The 22,024-nt window shown below is 36.4% G+C and overlaps 1 protein-coding gene across 15 annotated transcripts in view; it reads left to right on the top strand.

Annotated features, from left to right (window-relative positions):
- FOXP2 (forkhead box P2) overlaps positions 1-22,024 on the top strand; it is a 396,471-nt gene that overhangs the window by 170,821 nt on the left and 203,626 nt on the right.

Raw genomic sequence — 22,024 nt, 5'->3', positions numbered from 1 at the left:
GGTATAATTAGTGAAATATATTTTAATGATAAATTTTCCTTGTCCTATTTTTTCTTAATAACAAAAGATGTCCTATGCATTTGAGATGCTCCCTATGGGTTGTATATAAGAGCTTGGTTAATTAGCTAATCAACTTACCCACCTTACCTTTTTAAAAGTGTCCTGTTTCACAGGTGTAATCTCAAATTTTATTTGGGATAGAGGAGATAAATAAAGCATTTAGTGCTAACCCTAGCCTGCAAAGAAGAGAAGATTTTGAGCTGTCCTTTGAATGTCAGTTTCTTAAGGGGCACATCAGTCATGGTTCTCAGCCTCTGGTCAGACTACTCCACCTTCAAGCTATCCCTGTCTCTTGTCCATTCCAAAGAAGAATAGCCTAGATGCTCTAGCATGACTAAAATATTATTACTTCTCAGTGTTTCTGAAAAATACCCGCACTTGCAGGCTCTTCAGACTCCCCATTCCTACACTTGTGATTTATTTGGGTTTCTCTTCAATTTTTTTAAAGTTGCAGTGAATACATGGGTTTTATAGAACTGGTTTTCTGTCCTTTCCTTTGCTTTATTTTGGCTCTATAGTTCCAATAGTTTTGAATATTTTATTCTAATATGTGGTGAGCAGTGACCAAACTTAAAACTGGTCCATGTTTTCCTTTTTATGTTCTGTCTAAAAAGATTTTTAGTTTCTGTTCTGGGTGTTTGACTTTGGATAGTATTTCTTTCAAAAAAGGTAACTAGAAACCAAAGATTTGAATTTAGTCTTGGATTTTCTGAAGTTACTCCAAACACTGATCTTTGAGGGATTTTTCTAGAAGTTCAGGTTCTCAAAACACCTTCCAAAATGAAACATGGTAATTTATGCAAAGATATATCTGGGAATAAGTGTGGTCACTGTTGGTGAGTGTAGTCATATGAAAGAGACTGTAATTACGTGGCCCTATCAGCCTTCTCAGTTTTCTTCCTCTCTTCTTTATTCCCCAGTATTGTTCTCCAAATCTCCCCTGTAGACATTAGGTTTCTCTGAACTCCCTGAGCAGTGTAATGCTGACCAACATGATTGCATTTCTGCCTGCTTTTCTCACAGTGCAGTCCTAGTGACTGCATTCTCCTAAGATCCTAAACTGTATATTTTTATCTAAGATTTCTGGCATCTTTGTCATCTGCTAAGAAAAAGAACAAAATCAATTGTAAAATCAGTTTGATCACCACCTTGAGTTTCTAGCTGCTTTTGAATTTTATTAGGTAAGTAATCTCTAAGTATTCTGCAATATATGTATAGCTTACAAGGTATTTGTAGCTATCTTTCAAATCCTTATCATTGATTCATCAGATTCAATGCAAATACAAAAGGTAGTATTTTGTATTTTATTTTGTGCTAATCTACTGTGAATAAGGGATATACATTGCTCTGTGTTGCAGAGCAGTACCTTTTTTTCTTGAGGGTTTATTTCTCCTCCAGATATGTACTAGCCTTATTTCTTCTGACGGGGAAAAGAGCTTCTGTCCCTATAAACACTGTTGACTTGAATAGAGTTACGGCTATTCCTGTCATGTCTGGTATTCCCAATTTACCATATGCTTCACTGGTTTGTGAAGAATTGTACCAGCTGCTTTGGTAGAGGAAAAAAATTATTTATATATATGTATATATAAGAGGATGTACCATAGCATGTCTGTTTTCCAAAGTAGCTGAAAGATGCCAGTGGATTTAGTATTACTCGACATAGTTATATCTATATCTATAGATATAGATATAAGTTGCATAATTATGAAAAGTAGCTGACTGGGCGAATGCTTTTTTTGCAGAGTATCCATGCAAAATAAAGACAAATCTTCACAAATTCGTTGAATAGTGAAAAGACTAATAAATTATTATACCAAGAGGAAAGAAAAAAAATAAACTCTTTGCTGTTCAGGAAAACTCATGTCAGGCAGAAGAGTAATGAGGATTATGAATGTACAGTCATAAATGTGTATGATGTGCTGTAAACATGTTTTCTTTTTATTGATATTATTAGGAGTTGGTAGTAGTCACTCCATGGTAGATGTCAGAATGGTTCACGTGGTTTTTAATTTCACACTGATTGAAAGACTTAGAACCTCTGGCAGAACAAGCTCTGGAGTGCTGAGTGGAGTCAGTCATGGTGACAGATGTGAAAGCATGGAAGGAGACTTGAGGACTTGAATGGTGTGGGAACAGACAGTCATTGGAGATGTAGGAAAATAATCTTTACTGTCTGATACACTGTACAGAGGGCATCACTGTATTGGGGGACTTAATACATAATTCCCAGTATATGCTTCCTATGCATATACTTCTTGTGGTCTCTTGCACTGCTCTTGCAAATATGCTGTTTTCTCTTTCTGGTTCCCTTTTCCTGAAGTTCAAATGAGGAACTAGTGTTCTCCCCTACTTTTTTCATGGATTGCCCAAGAGTGCAGCAGCTCATAAGGCCCCTGCCCATGAATCCTGTCAGTCTTTGTTCCAGAGGAACAAACACCAGCAACAGTAGTAGTTACTCCAACAGCATCTCTGAACTAGTGGTGATTTCCCTTCCCCTCTGTTTTGTAATATCAGTAAAACTGCTTTTCCTGATCTGGATAAAGGTAAGATGCTTTCCCTCTTATTTTCCCTTTTTATAATTTTCTTTTCTGATGCAAGTAGAGTCATGGAAGATAAGTAAAAAATGTTACCTCACAGGTGAGGGACATTAAGGCAGAGAGAAACCTCTGTCTTTCCTGCAGTCCTTCATCAACCCTGGTGAGTCCCTTGCAGTTTACAAACACTTCTTGCAGTATCAGAGACATATATTCCCCACAATAAAGAAGCTTTAGGAAAAAATGGGTGTCCAAGAAAAACCTTGTTACATAGAAAAATGAAAAACCTCAACAGTTCTGAATATCTGATTATCATCAGTATTTTCCACTTTTGGGTCAGGTTTTCAAGATTTTCAAGATTAAAGTCAAATTAATTGAAATGAATTTCGGATATCTTTGTAAATTTTTCAATTTTACAAGGAGGTAAAAAATTAGTAATTTTTCTGCTAATAAAAGCTCTTAATATTCGTTTAGCTTTCTAATTCTGGCAGCTGGATTTTAGTATTTTTGTATAAATTTTGGTATTCTAAGGTATAGACACCAATCCTAGTTCTTAAAAAAACAAAACTACCACATTCATGTTATCAGTCTGATGATGTTTTGACACAGCAATTGTGACAGAGCCTATTTTGGTGGGTGCATTAACAATGCCTGTATCTTCTTTTTTCATTAAACTTAGGACGGTGGAAGTTCTGCCACATTTGGAGTGGCTTAGAAGGCCTAGAAGATATTTATTGTTGATTGAAATGCAAAATGATTGTATTGATCTTCTTTAACAAAACTGGACTAATAAAGTAACATACAAATCTAAGTTCTCCTTTCATGAAAAATTTGTTTAACTTTATAAAAATCAGGGGTGCATAGAGAAACTTACAAAACTTTCAGATTTTTACATGAGAAAAAATTGAGATCAACTTCATTGTTTTAGGTATAAGTGATCTGGATAGTAAATTCTTGGAATCTAATTCTATTAATAATTAACTATTGGTTAAAATAAATTCAAGGGGATGTCACTTTTCTACAAGAAAGGTTAATTGAAGCAGCTTCCATATGTGGTCCTGTCAGATGTACATAGAGCAGTTCTTTTGTATTTTCATTGCATACCATTTTTAATTCTTGTTTAGTCATGTTGTTCAGCTGACAGCCCTGAATGCATCCTGAATAAGGTTCAGAGCTCAGACTGAAGCCTGGTCATTGGTGTCTGCACTTGCAGTAGGTGGCAGAGTTTGGATATGTAATGAATGGACTTCCCACTTAAATCAGAGACAGTTGGAGAGGGATTCTGCTTGCCCTTAGATAGGTGTCAAGAGTGGGATTTATTTGCCCAAACAAACGTTTCTAGTGTTACTAGAGATGCCTTTAGACACCTGAGATGCCCACAGAGGGTTAGCAGATATAATGGGAGACCTTCCCCTACTGAGCTGGCACGTAAAAATTTTGCATGATATCAGAGGTCAGCAAAAATAATAACAGTTAAAATTTAGGCAAATAAGAACCCTTGTGAATGGGTTCATTTCTCTCTAGGCTCCATGGACTGTACAGATTGTAGAAGCACAAATTCTTCTTGATTGAAATAAAGTAACAGAAGCTGAACATGCTTGTTAGGACCTAAATTTAAACATTTTAATGTGAAGCCAAATCCTGCCTTTGTACTACTCTTTGAAAATATTAAGTCCAAATCATAAAGTTTTTTTCTTCCCCCTGGTATATAAGTGCATTTTAAATATAAATAACTTACTGTAAAACTGTCAAAACATATTAGAGACATCTCTCCAAGATGCAAAACTAAGGTTGAACTAAGAAAAATAGATCAAAAAGATGCAGTTTGGGCATCAATTTTTATTGTGATAAAGAGAAGAAATGTTAAGGGACAATGTCTTTTTTTTATTCTCAGTGTAATGGAAAGTGGCACAATCTCAGACTGAATTTTTAGGCAATTGCTGAGAAATACTAAGTTTTAAAGACAGTCTCTGGACTCTGCTTACCTTTGGTAGGGTCAAATACCACTTTCTGGTGAAATTCTTTAAAAGAAGCATAAAGGAAGCTTCTATATCACCTCATCTAGACTTTTTCTTAGATAGGTTCCTGACCTTCCTCTCCCATCTAAAGGAATTGAGGTGATCACATGTGTTCTTAATCTCAGTGGCCAGCTTCAACACGTTGCCATATACAGCAGGAAAAAAGGGAGATTTTTCCTGTTCCTTTTTAGATTTTGTAAGATTTTATTTGCCTCTTCCCGTTACAAAAAAATGTGGACTGTAAGCAGTTTAAGTTGTTTCATAATCTGTGCAGAAAACAAATAAATAATGGTAAGGAGAGTGAGAGGAAACATGAGTACAACTCAATGTTGTTAAGATAGCTAAAATATGGCCAATCTGTTTTAAAATAATACTTTATTTTAGTTTTTTAATATATATCCTCTTTAGATTTTAGCATTGGGCAAGAATAATTTTGGGGTTTTGATAGAAATTAATTTTTCTGGATTGGTGGTTTTTCACAAAAGAGGGCAGCTTCTGCTATTCCCTGTTTGCAAATTATGAAACATGACTTCATCTATTCAGAATTGCATGCTATCCACATAATTTCTCCACTGTTTGGAAGGCACCTAGCACACTGTGATTGCATTCAGGTATAAATAGTTTTGTAATTTATAATCTCAGTCTCAGATTGACAAAATATTCCCAGTGGGAAGGGACCCACAAGGATCGAGTCTAGCACTTAAGTAAATGTCCCATACAGGGATTGAACCAACAATATTGATGTTACCAGCACCATTTTCTGTTGACATTGTAGGGAATCTGAATCTGATGCTCTGTAGGGATTCTTCCACAGTCAGCAGCAGTTGCCATACTTAGTATTCTTTGGTACTCCAACTCAGTAGAAGGAATTCCAGTTCACAAAGTCATGATTACTTCAATCAATAATTGATCTGTAAAAGGAATATATTCTGGGGACATATCTAAGGATTGTGACCAATAATGCAGGTATTGGGTTAATTTGTAAATAAGGTAATAGGAGAAGCTTATAAATTATTTCAAAAGAAGAAGCACTGTCTGTGAAACTGTTTTAGCAAAGAAGATCTTTACCAATATAATGGGTACTAATTTGGTCAAAAAAGAAAAAAATGGATGCCACATGGTCCTTCAAGATAGGCCAAATGCCATTCAGATTGCCTTCTAGGAGATACGTGTTAAGGTGTTAGATGCAGGCTTATTCGGTTAGACCTGTTTTGTGTTAGTTTTTGCTTTTTCAAAATTTTAAATAAGACAATAAGTAATGTTTTCAGTGAAGATGATAGATTTTAAGGCTGAAGGACCTGAAAGGAATAGAAACTCTAGAATGAAAGACTCAGATGGGAAGGAAGGTGGAGATAAGAAGGAAGAGACAAGGGAACTAGAAATAAAACTGAAGTAATCACTTATTAATTTGTTCCTCAAAATTAAGTCAAATGTTTTTTTTCATAGTAAAGAAATAACTGGATAAAAGATGACACTAATGGAATAGCAGAGTGAGAAAACTGGACAAAGTGGGGAGAATGACATTTAAGGGAATGCAGACAGTGTAAGAGAAAAGAAAATGAACTCTAGGATCAACAAACAATTTCATATGTATAAACAAAACTCTAAATAGGAGATAAGACAACAGTAATGAGGTAAAGTAATGGAAATACTAAGGATTAACCTGAGATAAAATTTCTCATTTGTGTACAATGGACTGCACACAATCTGACGAGTGTCTGGTTTAAAACTGTGCAACTTGGTGGGCTCTAAATGACAACCATTGTTCTCATGACTCAGTTAAAACAGTTGGGAGTTCTTGGGCAGGTAGGTGGTTTTCCATATTATTTTCCTGGATAGAAGGCAATGCCCCCCAGTCTTAATATAAGTGCATTTATTCTTGCATCTGCAAGCATTTCTCAGCTTTTGACAAAGTACAAGTAATAGTTACAATATTGGATCATTTTTTGAAAGAGCATATTGGCTTTTAAGTAGCATCAAATAGATCAATGGTTAGGAGTAATTTTTCCTATCTCTGCATTCTATTATATGACATCAGTTAGAGCTTGAATGTCATGTAATATTTAGCTGAGGGGTCTAATTAAAATCTTGTACAAATATTTGTGCAATGTAATGCAGTGGCATGTGTCAGTGTTTTAACAATAACTGTAAACCAAGCACATGGGATTTTTTTGAGAATAACATTCCTTCAGTATACTTACAATCAGATGTATCCAGCCTTACCTTCCATGAATCAGTTATGGGTATACTGAGACTTCTTCCTGATGCATGCTAATGGTATTCGGACTAGGAGAAATATCTCTGTGGAAGCTCTTCACTGCTGAGCTTCACACAGACAGGAGATGCTTGGATTTATTCACTTGAGTTAACCCAGTGCAGGTGTGAATAAAAAAATTGTATCTGTGCCACAATGTCCTTGTTAGCTCTGATTGTATTGTTAATGCATGGGAAATATAATTCAGTGTTCTTCATGCTCCAGCGGGCTTAGTTGTTTGCAGTGAACTGTAGGAGAGCCTTTATGTACTTCTGAGCATACACAAGAGTGTTCCTTGGTCAATGCTGTCAGGTTGGTTACAAGGGCCAAGAGATTTGCCTGGCTCTTTCATGGGAAGTGAGCTATTCATTTTCTGAAAGATGTTTATTTACTTTATCTCAGCCCCATCCTTAATGTGTCTTGTATTTTTATGGGAACTTTCTAGAGCAAAAATATTTCTCATATTTTAGTCCACTACTTTATATATGGAGTTTTCATACAGTTATTCTACAAGTGGTACTGGGCCTTTTATCAGTTGTTCAGATTTCTTGCCGATGGGCGATGCTCTCTGGTATCTTGTCAATTACAGCTGTGGCATACTAAAAGCAGTCTAGTGTTTCTTCTAAGGCTGACACAGCACCCATCACTCAGCACCTTTATATAGTGGTATTTTGATAAAACAGCTTTGTTTTTGAGCATAAGGTTTGAAGGTGATGGTACCTCTCTAGATGGAGGCATGGGTTCATCCTCTTGGAGGTGGCTGTCTGAAGGGTCTACAGCCAGTCAGTGACCAAAGAGAACAAATATGTCAGCACCTCTTACCTTGGGGTCATATTTGTTTGCATTCCTGCCATACTTACAGCATTTGGAGTGTTTCGAAGCCATGAGAATAATCACGCAGTCCCTCAGTGAAGCAGACAGCCATTACCCAAGTCTTGTGGGTTAACATTCAAATCTGTGAGATTCATGGGCTGTCCTTGGCCACCATGAATGCTAATGATCTCTGCAAAATAAATCCAAATTTTTTTTTTTTGTCAGTAGCCAACATCAGGGCTCTTGTGTCCCAGTCCAATGTTGCATCCTCAGGCTGAACATTAGTCAGTAAAGGTGAGGGGTTTCTGGGGGGGATGTTAAGGAACAGAGACACTTGCTTTGCCTGGGAAAGACCCAGAGGGAGAAGAGCTTCCTGTACAGCCCCAAATATATTTTTGCTCCTTTCTCCTCTTTCTTTCACTTAATCCCTCTCTGAAATTGCTAAGATACTAGCTAAAAAAAGCTAACACAATCTAGAAGCATTTTGCGTACTAAAAAATAAACACTAAATACCAGAGAGCAGGCTGATCTTACAGCTGAGTCTTTCAAACAGGTTGTGCAGCCTGCAGGGATCATTTTCAGAACTGCAGTTTTTGAAGTTAAAATTTCTCTGTTAGGAAAAGTTTGCCTGCTTAATAAAGTGAGTTTTGTTTTTTTTTTCTTGTTTGTTTTTTTAATTATTTATTTATTAAATTTAAAAGCAGAAAGAAAATCTGTTGGAAGTGTGAGAAACAGATTGTAAATATGTGAAATATGTATTTTATTACTGTGTTACAGATGCTTGTGCAGGAGGAAAAAGCCCCAAGAAACAGAATGGAAGTATTTTTTATTCTTAATGATAAAAGTAATCACCTTCAAACAAAATTAATATAGAGTATACAGTGTAGCATGTACCTTGAGAAAGATCTGAAGCAACATTTTTATTTACAACCTTTGTTCTTTTTCCTTCAACTTTGTTGATTTCTTCAAATAGGATATTTTCCCTTAAATGCTTTGCAATGTATTTGCAAAAGTTATTAGTCAGGTAATACCGTATAATTATTTAGTGCCTTTAATGTCACACTAAAATCATAATACTCAAGTATTATATCTTTCAAATGGTAAGAAAGAAAATGGTGCAACTCGCCTGAGCTGAAGAAAATGGGATTCTTATAAACAAATTATTAGACGAATTAAGTTCCATATCTGAATAGTTTTGTTCTGAAGTAGAGCTTTACTTCAAAAGTATGACAGGGATGACATTTTCCTGACTAGAGAAGGAAAAAATGCATGTTCTAAAACTGTTTCTCCCATCTTTTCTTATGCAGAGGTTTTATCTGCTGTTTAATGGGTAAACTTACTGTGAAGTATGATTGCTTGTTTAACTTTACCCCTATTCAAGTCTTTGATTTTGGCAGGTTAGTTAATTCAAATAAAATTTGTGAAGTTAAGCACTTTCAAGAAAAGGCATAGGAGAACCTAATTTAACCTAGAGTGTCTCTTTTATTCTTCTGTTATTCATTTGAAGTGCCCTATCAGCTTGAACTGGCCAACTTCAGTCATTTTTACCCTTTTATTTTTTTCTCTAATGTAAACTGAAATTCCCTGCTGTTCGTGGTATTTTAGTGTTTAGCATCATTTAATGAGCAGGTATCATTAAACTTAAAAGGTCCTTTTCTGTATATATCTGATTAGTTAGTGAAAGAACCAAAGAATTCCTCTAATTTATCTTTGCTTCCTTGTTATATTTTGATGTTGGCCCATTTTACGTTTCAGTGCCTTTTTATGAAATATGAAATTGTAATTTTGGTGTGAAAGTAGGACAGAAAGTGGAAAAAATCTTTGGCGCTGCTAAGATGTTTAAAGTAGTGTATCTTGTTTACCAATTAACTAAGAGAATGTGGTTTGTTTTAAACTCTTACTTATATAAATATGTGTGTTTCTACACATACAAATATATATTAAATAGGTAAAATTTCTAATGTAAGTATTCATTATCTGTACTTTGTCAATATACTTATTAACACCTGTCAGTAACCTTTACAGCTGGGTGCACATAAATTTGGCACAAAATTCTTCCTTCCTTGTACATCCAAAAATCCTATTGAACTCAATAGTGAATTTTAACTTTTTGCAAATACAAGATCAGGGTCCAATTAGTTGATACAAACTCTGTGAAATGGAAAAACTGAAAATGATCAGTTATGAAGACTGTACATATTTGTATATTTAGGCTTGACCATTTTCAAAAAAGCAGTAAGAAAAGGTTATTTGGTTTATGAAATTCATTTTTTCTAGTATTTTATACTTGAAATCCTTCTTGAGAAGAAAGTCTAATTTAAGATTAGACTGTCATAACTGAAGGCTTGTGTGCTCTTCATTTGAATAACGGTTTGCTGGACCAGGACCATTGTTTATTCTACCAGTTTGTTCTCTTAAGATCTTAAAGGTGTAAATGATTTAATCACAACTGAAATGAATTATTTCCGTTACTGAGATATTTGCCTAAGGTAATTCATCATTTGATATACATATTGCCATGTTTTAGACAGTGACAGCTATGGTAATTGATTAATGCAATCCAATATACCATTCCAGTTTCCATTTCCCATTTTTGATGTGCTAAAAAATATTCCAGCATTTTGATTTTCTTCTTATTTTCTTTTATGAAATAAAATCTGGGAGATAGAAACACTGCGTGAAGAAAAAATAATGAGGGTTGAATGGAAGTAAAGGTCAGATATTATGTAGAAAGTTGCAGATGGCACTGTATGTCATTAACATTGCTAACGTCTAAAAAGATGTAACAGTGCTGCCTACTGGTAAGATGTAGTAGTATTAAGGCATTAAAGTCAATGTAGGGAAATTGTGTGTATGTGCCATATCCTTTATTGTAACAACAGTGTTCTCTAGGTTTTTAAGCCCTGGTAAGTATTGACAAGATCCATGGTTTTACATCAGGATTAATAATACATTTTTATATGTGTCATTTGAATGGAAACTGATGCGCAAAATAAGAAGGCCAATTCTTTTTCATTGATACCTGTAAAATTCTATCGTAACATGGTTGTATGCATTCTGAAATGTTTGTAGTAAAATTACTTACACTTATATAAACTATTCTTGTTAATAATGATGTCCTGCTTAGAAATAAGATGCCGAATGAAAAAAGAGTCTTTCATGTTACTTGTAAAGATTTGCCTTGTAAAATTGCAAAAAAAGGCTACCATTTTAATAGTAGTAAATAAGAATACATAGCAGGTGCAAATCTTCTTATCCAAGAAAATAAAATAACTATTTTAAAAACTCAGTGGTTTTACTTACAAAGATGGAAAAACTGAGACAATGGGTCATGGAGATTAAAATTCTGTTGTTTTAAGTTAAATTATTGAATTTGTAATATGTGTTATTTTCAAAAATAAGGAACTGTTTCACCCCTTTGAAAATTAGAACCTTCTGTTGAGATATCTAGGAGAATTGTGAACTTGCCACTAGGTGTGTGGTTTCAAAACAGGGATTGAAATTCACACTATAGTAAATTTGGGACATAAAACTGGTAGCAAAACTCACATCTTCAATATCCATGTCTTGAGATGTCATTAATTACAAATGCAAGCCAGTCATTTGCTTACGTTTATGTAAGAAGCACTTATTTTTTCTCCTAGAAAAAAACCCCACAATTATTTCAGAGTTAAGAAATGGATGCTTTTTTTTGAACAGTGTTCCTGTTTGAAAACAGTCAAAAAAGCAAAAGACGGGCCAAAGAAACAGTCTGGTATCCCTATGGTTAACAGCTTTGCTCCAGCAGTGAGGAGCTGGAAATACTGAGGAGTTCTCATGTCATATGCAGTTCATTCATATGCCTGGCTCCTTCCTCCCTGATGTAAGGCCACTTTCTTGTGCTGAAATACCTTCCCTGAGAGTCACAGACTGTAAGCCAGGGCTGCCTGCAGGAGCACGGTATCAGTTATGGAGATGATTTAGAGAGCTGATGATACTTGTTGCTAATTATCTTGTGCCACCTTGTCCTTGATTATCTTCAAAAAAAGGAAGAGCTGCTACAAGGAACTAATTCTGTTATCATCTATCAGGCTTCCACTTGAGGCATCTGTTGAGATTATAGAACTAGTTCCAGTAAAGAAGCTCCTTCTACTTATTAAAATCCTTCTTAAAATAAAATGTATGGTTCTTGCTAATTAATACTTACTGTATATTTAAAATGTGTAAATTAAAGATGTATATGGCTGATAGTGATGCACAACTTTCTAGAGAGCGGCAGAAATGTAGGTATTTTGTAACTTCATACTTATCAGTGAAATGTGAACACATAATTTTTAGAATAGGATGCTTGATCAAGTATCAGTAATCTTCAAGAGGCAATTTTTGCAAAAATATGTCATTACATACCATCCAGAGTACCAGTCCTGGTTTACTTGGACAATGCACATCTCATGCCTGACTAGCAAAGATACTGCTGTATGCCCTCTGATACATAGTCTATCTCAAATACAGTTTTACATGTAAATATCACTCAGAGACAATACTTTTCTTAAAACAATAATGTCACCCATACAAAGAAAATGGAGGATAATAGCACTCCCACCTCAAATTTTTGACTTCTACTGAGAGCAAAAGGGTCATACCATTTTCACTCCAACCACTTCTCCACCTTTCTCCTTTCAGTGGACATTCCAGCCCTAATGGATAACATTTGTTAAATGCAGTCAATAAAACTTTAGGATCACGTTGGTTGACTAGCTTTGGTCTTTTATTTTTTATAATTTCATCTGACTGCCAAATTTAAGCAATTGGGCCCCATGACAAAAAGAATTCAATACATCATATTGACTGAGAAAGCATTAATAAATACTGTATAACATTATTATCCATGTATCCTAAGCAGGCATGATATGAAAACAGCATTTGCATTGTTGTAGTCATTTTTGCATTGTTCTTGCAGAATTAATACAGCAAGAAAAATGTCATTGTAGATTATGTAATAAAATGTCTGAAACTGTAATGCCATGTAAAAATGCAGTTTACTATGATGTGCTATAGCATAGTGCACAACAAGTAGATAAATTACTGTTAAAATAGATTTAAAATCTATTCCAGTATATGCTTAGCTGACAGAGGGATATTCTCCTCCCTCATGCCTTAAAAACCCAAAGTGGAAGGTCCAAAAAGCTTTCAGTCTCTCATTTGTTTTCCATCATGACTTCTGAGATAAAGTAAGTTTGACTTAAAAAAAACCTTATCTTTTGCATAAACTACATTCACAGAGGTTCAAGAAAGAGGTTTCTACCTGTTCTTATGGAAGTAGCTGAGATATCCAAAATCAGAGGAGGGTACAGAACTGCAGACTACTTTTTGAACTTCTTATGCTTATCTCAGTTCTGTTTTCTTAAATTATTACCTCTCACTCTGGTGCTTAATTGGCTGTTTTGTAGGTGTAATAATACAAGAATATTTCTTGTATCTTTCAATACAAGGGTAAGCCTGTGATCTACCAACTAGATGAACATTAAATTGATTGAAGGTTTGTGGCCATAGCAGAATAACTGATCAAGCAGGTACACTGAAGGATCAAGTGATGGTCAAGTAGATTAAGCTTAGCAAAAATATGGGAAATCACTTGCAGACAAGAAAGAGCACTCTTTTGAGGAAGTAGAGAGCTTGAGGATGGTTTAGAACACAAGAATTATTCAAGAACATTGGAAAATATTAAGGAAGTAAATGAGTGCAAGTGTATTTTATTTTGCTGTCAGCTGTCTTTTCTAGTTTTAGGTGGAGTTTTTGAGTGAAGTAACAGAGGCTCATGACTAGGATGAGGCTTGGTTTCACCACAATGCCACTGCAACTGATTTTTATGCTATGTCTGGACAATTAATAAGACGTATCCAGGATCGTCCCCATGAGCAGGGTCCCACTGCATAGAACAGCTGATGTCTATGGTGTAAATTGCCTGAATTTTCAAGCACTTTGTGGCAAGATCCATCTGCTTATTTGAAATGGTTCCTACAATGTTTTTACTTCTGAGCTGTGCCCACAATTTGTCTTGGAGAGTGCTAACTGGCATTGAGTGAAAAGCATTTCAAGAGCAATTTTAAGAGTTCAAAATGTAGGTGTTCATATTGTAGTGCTCAGGAGCTTTTCTGGGAAGTATTTGATTTACTAGTACAGATCAAGCTGCCAAGTCCCTGGAAGTGGCAGCAAATGGTGACTTTGGGATTATGAATGGATCCTTACTAACCCCAGAGGAGCTGAGAAATTAGGTAGAGCTAAGCATGATGAGCATTCAGATGAGGGACATCACCCTGGGCTTTCAGCTGTTACTACACTTCATCAAACTTCAAAAAGAAAGAATTCCTGTTGTCAAATTCCTGTTTCACTTGTGAAGCATCTGAGGTGTTGAGAACTTGCAGTGCATATTTTTTAATCTTTCCTGGAGATGTTCCATTTTTCATGAGTAATTAAGAGCAGGAACTCGAAGACAAATGGGATGTATTTCTATTGAAAATTCTTAGATGTTACTGTGGGATAGGTGGGGTGTTTCTTATGATCTCCTATTAAAACAAACAAACAAACAAACAAACATTATTTTAAAAACCCCTTGTTTTAAACCCACAGCAAAGCAAAAATTTCTTAATACTGCAAAATGTTTGAAGAATCACAAAAGAACTTTTTTTCAATCTCTAATGTGTAATATATCTTTTCTTTATAGACTGATAAGAAAGAGAAGAATCATTGCAATATTTTCACCTATATAAGTTTTAAATAAGTAGTATTCAATGTATCAGTTAGGGGTAAAGATGTATGTCAAATGACCTCAGTACAGCATTGTGAGAAACTTGCGTGGACTATTTGCAGTGTGGCTGGTAGGAATTGTTGGAAGGTTTTAGTTGCAGACATGCTTTGAATGCCCTGCTGAATCAGATCATGCCAGGGTAGTAGGTATTACATGAGCCACCAGCAGCTATGTAGTTACTTAGATATCCCATAACACTTTTATTTGCCATGTCAAACATGGCATTTTGCAGGACTGCACATCACTTGTTCTAGGGCTTGCAGCTTTTTCACCACTTCTCCCTCTTTTTGCTGCAGATTTGAAGAAGAGTACCCATGCAACTCTGTTTCATGCTCAATGCACCGTTCTCCTTAGCTTCTAGGCATAATCCCTGTGAGCTTTGCAGCTCTGAAGGGTCCTGTGTGCAATTTGTGAATCGCTAACTGCCTCCAGTGTGCGGAGCTATCACAGTGGTGCCTCTTGGCACATGCAGTAGCAGAACTTCTGGCACTTAGGTGACATCTTTTCATCCAGGGAGGCAAAGCTTTGGATTGCTTTAAGAGACTTAGAGGTTTCAGTGCCACCTGGTATTTTAGGCACTTAATTGCTGGTTTGCAACTTGTCTGTGGGAACTGAGACTATATTTCAAAGATGCTTTCAATGTGTTTGTGTTGTACAATAGAAAGTGCTGTAGTACATACTCATTCTGCCCGAGCTAGTAGCGATCCACACGAGTACTTCTGCGTAGCACAGCTGCACGTCCACGCAGAGACGCTCATTTTGGCATTAATGCTGAAAAGCCCTGCTGAGTTTCTGAGCTCCATTCTGCAGCCTGCTTGAATGCTGATGGTTTGTGTTATATTTAACTGCAGAGTGTAGTCAAGCCTTTAGACTTCCAGGTGTGACACTGTGGATTCTGAGGAGCTTCAGTGTTCAAAAAATTTGTCATCTCTTCTGTCAAATAAAAACAATTATTTTCTTGATAGAATTCCTAATTTGTTGAGAAAAATGAAAAAAAAAAAAAACCGAAAAAACCCAGCCATTTTGTTATAAATTTTGGCAAAGTATTTAATGAATACTAACCCCAAATAAATTAGACTCCAAAGCTGGTTAGAAGGATTTTAAGTAATACTATGGTAAGATAAGAAACCTGTATCCTTCTGACATCTCTGCTCTTATTTAATTAATTATCCAGAGTACTCCTAAACAACATGTTAATGCAGTCCAAGGAAGATACTAATTGGTTAGAGGTGTCAACACTAGCAGCACTAAAAGAGTAAGAAAACCTTTCAGCACAAGATAACTGTACAGGGATGAGAAAATCAAGATTCTGTCAGCATTAAATTAATCTTAGAAAATGTGTATAAAATCGCATTTGCCATATATTTTGTTTTATATTATAACCATGGATAAAGGTATCTGAGTACCTATAAAGATCACAATAGAGACACCAGTCACACAACCAAAGAATTAAGACAATTTTTTTCCTCAAAGTAAGTTAATACACTCGAGAGAGGGTAAATTGAAATGCAGGAACCCAGACAAAAGAGACATTGGGGTGAGGAAATGACAGTGAGGCACATGGCACTAGGTCTTAGGCCACCTTGTTTTTATTCCTGTCTCCGCTGCTAGCTTGCTACATGACCTTGATCCAATCAGTTCCTTATTTTATGCCTCAGTTTTTTCATCTGTTAAAAAATGGGGATAATGATACTGACTTACTGATGAAAAATGCTTTTTAAAATGTGGGTGCCATTATAAGCAGTGTATCAGATCACCAGGTCGGTAGTTATTGGTTCATAAATTTGTAACTATAATGTAAAACGGTGTAATTTGTAACTATGATTTACTACATTTAAATCTGAGCCTTGGTTAGCCAAAACAAAAAAGAAGGGCTTCAGTTTCAAAAGAGATTTTTTGGGGGGATACAAAAGACTTAACATATATGTATAGTATGAATATTAGATTTTGAGATGAGGAGGATGTTTTTTAAACCATGTCTAAAGCTGTTTGCAGCAGGTGCTCCAAAGTGTTCTGATAGATATAGTATAGGAATGAGAACGAATTACCAGAACAGTGTTATCTAAGTTGATAGAAAGCTACCCAAGTTAGCTGTGAATGATGGGGTTTGCATGTCTTGCTGCAGCCCTGTGCAGACTACCCAATGCAGTTTTAGCATAGACTACTGCATAAAGTTTTTCTTGGCTAATATGAAGGACATGATTGCTGTGTAGAAGTTGGAGCAGTGATCTGGAGTGCAGGCAGGAGGCCTGGCATTTCCTTAATTCAGCAGTGCTGCTGTGCTTGCTGAATGAGTGTCAGAGCTGGTCTGTGAGTGTACAAGGAAGTTCTGCAAACCCTACTATCCAGCCTTTGGCTGTTGCATGTGACAGCCAGAGATGGCTTGGGTGATGTCTACAGTTCTTCAGGATATCCATTAGCAATCCTGGCTATTGTATCATGAACTTGTGGTGGAATTGAGGTAGAAAGGGCCCCCTGGAAATTATGGATGGCAGTGTCCCACTCAAAGCACAATTCACTGAGATCAGGATAATCAGGGTGTTTCCTGGTTGATTTTGATTCTGAGAGTGGAGATCTGCTGCAATGTCACTTCACTGTGAATGTTTTTCTCTCGTCTAATTAAATATTGTTTTGTTTCAACTTGTGTCCATTGCCTTTTTCTTGTCACTGTGCACCTCAGGTTCCATCTTCCATCCCTTACCTTTGAGGGTCCTTGAAGACAGTAAAGGCATCTTTACATAGCCTTCCCTTCTGAAGGCTGAACAAACATGTTCATCATGCCCCTTCTCCCCTAGCAGCATGATGATATTCTGGTGGACTCCTCAGAGTCTGTTGGTGTCTTGTGCAGAAAGAAGCCTGGAGCACAGTCATGTTCAGCTGTGTGTCTAGACTGCACAGACCTTACTCTGAAAAGATATTCTGTATCCTGGTGGCTCCTGACCACCAGTAGGGGGTTTTTACTGCCCAGTTGCAGTACTTTGCACTTGTTTTGTTGGGATTCCACATGAAGTTCATCATTGTCTCATTCCTCTGATCTATTGAGCCATCTCTGGATAGGATCCCCTTTGTGTTGCCACGTCCCCTCCACACTGCCCAATTGGGGACCATCCATACATCTACATCCATACATCTACTTGGGTGCATTCCATTCTATTGTCCAGGCTGTTGACCAAGATTCTGGACAGTACTGGTCCCAGGACTGATCACTAGGAAGCATCACTAGTATCTGGCTGCAGTTGGTTTTCATACAGCTCGTCTCAACAAACAGAAAAAAGCTGCATTGGAACAAGCAGGTCTCAGCTGCCTGTGGGCTGATGAGCAGAACAGAGCTTCCATAGTGAATCTGTAGTGCAGTTTCTGGCCCCAGAGAGAGCTCTTCTGCATATCAGAGATTATAGATCTCTCCACAGTGTGATACAGTCTTACCTCTAAGAGGCTGCAGAACAGAAATAGGGCAATTATCTAAAAATGTTAGCATGCATAGACCTCAAAGATATAAGAATAAGAAAAGAGTGTAATATGATATGTAAACAGAGTAAATTACAGAAAAAATTGCCTGAATGTCAATTAGAAATGATTACTGAGAAGCATGTGATTGCACAACAGCGGGTTCTGCAAAAACTGTCTGAGTATTTTACAGTCAAAGTCTAATTTTTTTCCTCACATTTGCTGAGAAAGAGATGAGATTAATCTTCCTATATCATTGTGTTTTCTAATAAGTTTGTGTATTTGGTACTTCTGATGTCTGTGGCTGTTAAATTTTTTTTCCTGCATTGTACATTCTAGTTTTTTGGGCTTCATACTGAAGTCTCAGCTAAAATAGACTGGGGATGAAATACAGTGAAAAGTGAACTGCTAAACACAGATATGTGTTTCAATTATCATTATTATATATCTTTGTTTATGAAATATATATTCTGGCTTTTATATTCTTATCACAGTGTAATATGAATAGATTTTTTTCAAGATTATGTGTAATTTCTAAATCCTATTTTTTTTCTCCATAATGTGAAAAGCAAAAACAAAAATGCTATTAGTCTGAAAAAGGAGGTTTCTGTTTAATGACTGGACTTGAAACACAAGGAAAATTCACATTTCTGCCCTAATCCTGTAAGAAATCCCATTAGATAGTGGCTCTAGTGAAACTTGTAGGTAATTTAGCTCCTGAGTGTGCTGATCTGATGCTCCTTGGGATAGAAATCTCTGTGAGTTTAATACTGCATGCACTCCAGATACTCTGTACCACTAAATCAGTGTAAGTCTGGTGCAGTAGCATAATCTGCTTTACTAGTTAAAGTAAAAAGTTAACCTTTTTCATATATTTCCCTGCTGTCCTGTCTTGATGAGAGTCTTTCCTCCTAATGCTTTCCCTATATACTAGCTCTTAGTTATCATTATTTATTTAAGTTGCCTTCAAATTAACACAAAATTAGCTAAACCCACTTTAGAAGACAAGCGTCTGGCACTCTCCTTCACTGCAGTGGAGTGCACCTGTTTACACTAAGCCATAATTTTCTCCAAATGTCTGATTTAAAGAAAAACATAAATGATAATTTCAACTACTCTTATGCCAAATCATGTCAAAACATTTTTGCTTCTGCACATCATCATTATTCGTTTATGACTGCATAGTCGTGGGAAAAGCTTTTCTTAGTTAATTACAGACATAAAGCCTGCAGAGGGAGCTCAAACCCTTGTTTATGTGGGCCTCAATAAAATAGCATTTTTTTTTACAGACAGTGGAGAAACTTGTTATTTAAATATATCAGAAATTTATTCTTCAATGTGTAAGGCTTTTTTAGGTGGAACCTAGCTATTTTGGAGATACACATGAGAGTAAAAGCCTTTCCAAAGTGACTGGAAAGAGTGCGGATTTCTGGGACTTGGTAGGTGGCACTGTTTGAAATATCCCGAGCAGCCAGACCTCCAAGACTTTCTTTTCAGTCCTCATTCTGGATGGAAAATAGCTTCAGTAGGTCACTGTTTTGTCAGGTCAGAGCCAAAATAGTGCAGAAGACCAGATCGAACTCTGTGAGTTGGAGCTCAGAACAGGAACATGGAGCTGAAGTAAATGAGGCCAGGAATAGATAGGCTGAGGAGGCTGTAGCAGAAGTTCTTTAAGGAAGGACAAAGAATGCCTTATTTTGGGTGGGAGCAGATGACAAAACTCGTGGTTGAAAGTGGTTTTTAAGAAAAATGTGATTTACTTTGCTGACTGTGATACATTTTATCGTGACTCTCCGGAGAGGAGAATGGTACGTAAATACCATTAGGACGAACCAGTTACATTGCAATCCACTGTTTGAAAAAGTAGAAGGAAAAAGACCCAACATATGTAAATCTAGCAAACAGGTGAATCAAAGTGGCATTGATGTTGGGAAGGATGATACTGTGCTCCTTAATCCTCCCTTGGAAGGTGCAGGCAAGGGCTGGGATTGGCCAGCACCATGTCCCTGTGCTGCCCCAGAGGGTCTCCAGTTGCAGAAGGTCCCTGCCCTGCAGCTGTGAAGTGTATTGAATCTTCAGTCCCTTTTCTTGGAGATTAAATGAGAGCGGACTATGTTGCTTTCTATCCCCTCATACATTTTGGCTTTGGAAGAGACAGGAGTGTCTGTGCAGCCAGTCTGGGAACCTGCCCAACTTGGCTGCTGTGAAGGCAAAACATGTCTGCAAGTTTGTTCTATTTTGAGAGTCCTTTAATATAATTAAGGATGGATAAAATCATTTTAGTGGTATTGTTAGGGTTTTTTTGTGAAAATAGGTTTTCCCTATGATTGCTTGTTGTGCCACTGGCAGTAGGCTCTGGGACACGCTCAGAACAGCCTGGAAGAAAGACTGGTGTTGGTTGCTGGCTGCTAATTGCAAAGGTCTGTTAGCAACAAAGGAGAACTGGGGGTTTTTGGGGTTTTTTTTGTTTGTTTGGTTGGTTGTTTTGGTTGGTTTTTTTTTGGTGTTTCTAGTTTTCTAGTGAAATTTTAAATATTACCATTAGTAGAATTAATGCAGATGGCAGATGGTGTATCAGTTCATACTGAAATACTAAACTGTGTTCTCACGGAAGGGTTTCACTTCAGCTTCTTTCATATCTTGTGTATACATTACTTGGTTGTGGTCAGGACAGGGTTAATTTTTTACAGTAGCTGGAGGGGATGTGGCCAAGGTGAGGAGGTTATTCTATAGCACCTCACATCATTGCTGGGGGTAGGGGAAAGGAACTCTTTTCTGAGTCCTGTAAAGATGGCAGATGGTAGTGGTCCAGTATTATTTATTATTTATTGTTTATTTCCCATGTAAATCCTTTTTTTCCTTATACCTTTTGTTATTAATTTGTTGCTGTTACTGTTAGTTTCTTATCTCATTGCTGTTTCCAGTAAATTGTTCTTTTCTCAACCCATGCTGTTTGCATTTTTTGCCTCCAGCTGGAAGACCAGGCAGGGAAATGGCTCATGGTTTTAGTGGAGAAACAGAAAATAGTGTTCCTAAACAACAACAATATGACAGAGGTTTTTTGAATTCTGTCTTCGTGATGGTATAGATGGTCCGTCTTCCTCTAAAATGTAGATGGTATCTTTCAATATTTATTTTGTGTTGTGTGGTTTATTTGTTTGGTTTTTTGTTTGTTTGTTTTGAGTTGTTTTGTGTTTTCTTTTTTTTTTTTTCCATGTACTATTTCTGTGTTCTTTACTTTGCTGGAACAAATCTGAAAATCTCAAGTGCTGTTTTAAATGGAGAAAATGGGTTGCTATACTAACAGGTTTTTTGTGAATGAAATATTATTAATAAATGGTTCTTTACAAGAACAACCAGTCGACTAATCAGTGGGTTGTAAATAGTGAATTGAAATTTGTTTTTCTTCTTTGTTGTATCTTTAGATCTACAGTCATCATAAGTTCCTCCTGGTGCACCCACACTGATCTCTAGTATTGGGAGGAAATCTAAAGCAGGGCTTTAGACACCTCTCTCCCTCCAACTTGTTCCAGTTTATTTTATTGCCAAAACCTCTCAGAGGTTTGCAAACACCCCAGATCAAGAACATATTTGTAGTTTATTGCAAACAGAGGCTTTTAGGAATATATTTGCCCAGTTTGCTGTTTCTAATCTAGTATCCTTGGTCACATGCTGTAAAGTAAAAACTCTTATTAACCAGTTGGTGCCTGACCATCTGTGTGTTGTAGTTTAATGGCAACTTACTGTTAGCAGCAAAACATGATCATCCTGGATTCACATGGGTAGAGAGATTTATATCCACAAGAGTTAATTACAGAATGGACAAGCTATTAACCATTCTTACTGGCTCAGTTTTCAAAATAATAATAAATTGATATAGAATAAATACTGCATTCCTAGTAAGTTGCTAAATTCTTCTGCAAAGAAATTTGTTAACACTGTGAACTTTCTGAAAGAGAAAAAGATGTAAGTGTTGACATAGTGTCAACAATTAAGGACTTCTGGGTTTGAGTGGAAGGAACCAAAATCATCACTGGAAACCACAGATTTTTTTTTTTTTTTTAAGCACGCATGAAGCAAAATGCTTTGAGTAAAACTTTGTATATGA

Source organism: Taeniopygia guttata, chromosome 1A (genome assembly GCF_048771995.1).
Source record: "Taeniopygia guttata chromosome 1A, bTaeGut7.mat, whole genome shotgun sequence".
Classification (NCBI taxonomy): Eukaryota; Metazoa; Chordata; class Aves; order Passeriformes; family Estrildidae; genus Taeniopygia; species Taeniopygia guttata.
Note: the sequence above shows the minus strand (reverse complement) of the source record. Positions and strands in the feature narration are given on the sequence as shown.